This window comes from Halyomorpha halys, unplaced genomic scaffold (genome assembly GCF_000696795.3).
Source record: "Halyomorpha halys isolate HHAL.00 unplaced genomic scaffold, Hhal_1.1 Scaffold111.1, whole genome shotgun sequence".
Classification (NCBI taxonomy): Eukaryota; Metazoa; Arthropoda; class Insecta; order Hemiptera; family Pentatomidae; genus Halyomorpha; species Halyomorpha halys.
In genome coordinates this window covers 1,551,547-1,553,325 of record NW_027109684.1, presented here as the reverse complement: position 1 = coordinate 1,553,325, position 1,779 = coordinate 1,551,547, and the positions used below count along the sequence as shown (strand labels likewise).

Below are 1,779 nucleotides of genomic sequence, written 5' to 3'. Positions count from 1 at the left end.
GATGGCTGGAAAGGCCGAAACGTAGGACAAATGTATAAATAAAGTGTTGAGACTGATATTGGATATAATATTGATTTTAATTAATAAAAATTTACCTTGTCTCAAAAAATTTTGAAATAATATAATTAAAGTTAAATATCATATTTTGTGAAGAAGCTAAAAAGGTTTTTTTTGATCAATTAAGAAGACTGATCATTGAAATTAAGCCAAAACCTATGATTTCTGAGACTTAAAGATATGACATGGCATGGATCGGAAAAGAAATCGTACAGGAACACACTAAATCCCTTAGTTTACATACTTTGATTGATTTGATGACAAATATACCAGCTCCAAACCTGGTCTATTCCTTGATGTTCAAATAAATCAGCCATACTCCATAAAGTATTGTGTACACGACACATGGCACTCTCTATGTATTGATATTGAAATACTTTTTATAAGTAATGAAAACAGTAAAATAAATAAATAAATTATAACAATAGGTCTGGAAAAAGTAAATGGATACATCCAAGTTGTTTAATAAACTGCCCTCGTAAAAGAAGAGAAGTGACGCATATTTGGATCTTAATGTAGGAAGGAGTAATGCACATATATATAGAAAGATACACTAATACATACGAAGGGACAGTACACTAATAAATAGTAAGGAAGAGTACACTAAGATACACGAGACTAAATCTTGGACGTCACTCACCTCAGCGTGCAGCCAGTGTACTGCTCTAAATTTAGTGCCATTCTCTCGTCTATTTTAGTTTCCTATACCGGCTGATTCTAGGCGAATCGATTTATAATTATATTGTTTATTCCTTTCCATTGAGGCTCGAAAAAGGTATTGCAGAGTCAGTTCAGATAAATTTAAGTCGTACACAGTTTGGACGAAAGGGGATTTATTGTTTATTTAATTATTCAGAAAATTACAACCAATCTGGTCCGACCAGATGACAATAATTTCCACACCGTTTTTCAATTTCAGGTGCTATTAAATATTGCTCGATTAAACGATCTTAAAGTTTAAGCCAATATTTTAAAAGTTATATAGGACCGACGCTCCCTGGAGGTCTTAGTGGGGCGGATCCGACGGGGAAGAATGGCCTTTTTTGTTAAATGAACATCTCCTCTTGTCAGATTGTAGCATGTCGTACCAAATAAATGTCTGTTTGAAAAGTCATATAAGTTAAGCAATTAGACTAGAAAATTGCTTTCGGTCGGTACCAAAATAACATACAGTAATGACAAACATGAGTTAGATAAACCTTTGATTACTATGGCGCTTTGGAGGCTCCTACAATTTATAAGTTAGAACAGAACAATATGAATTAATTTATAGCTATAAAACTAATAGTTTAATTAACAAAATACAACTAAAATGAAAATAAAGTAAAAAAAAAAAAAATATTAAAAGAACTTATGAAGTGAATAATAATGACACGAATTTACAATTAATAATAATGGGAGAATCAATTAGTAATAAGGATGGAGTGAACTTTATTAAAAATAAGAAAACAATATATGATATAAAAAAGAATAAAATATATAATAAGTATAATAAACAAATGATATATACAATATAGAACATTACATCTAATTAAAGAATGCAAAAAAGAAAGGAGCATTAAAACTAAAAAAACAACTAAAGGATAAAATAAAGCAAAATGGTATAAGAATATTTTTTCCTTCGTATTTTCAAAAAAAAAAAAATTGAAATCAGGCAATTAAAAACCCAAAAAATAATAATTTTCCGTAAATGTGTTTAGCTATCATATTATATATATGATA

At 29.3% G+C, this 1,779-nt stretch overlaps 1 protein-coding gene across 2 annotated transcripts in view; it reads right to left on the bottom strand.

The window, feature by feature from the left end:
- LOC106677892 (SET domain-containing protein SmydA-8) overlaps positions 1–1,779 on the bottom strand; it is a 39,706-nt gene that overhangs the window by 27,506 nt on the left and 10,421 nt on the right. Inside the window, exon 1 of one of the 2 annotated variants that reach the window (XM_014416085.2) lies at positions 698–725. The exons of the other annotated variant lie outside the window; for it this stretch is intronic. The gene's annotated coding sequence lies outside the window, so the exon portion shown is untranslated. Of the gene's footprint in view, positions 1–697; positions 726–1,779 lie in introns of those variants that run through there. 2 annotated transcript variants of the gene reach the window in all.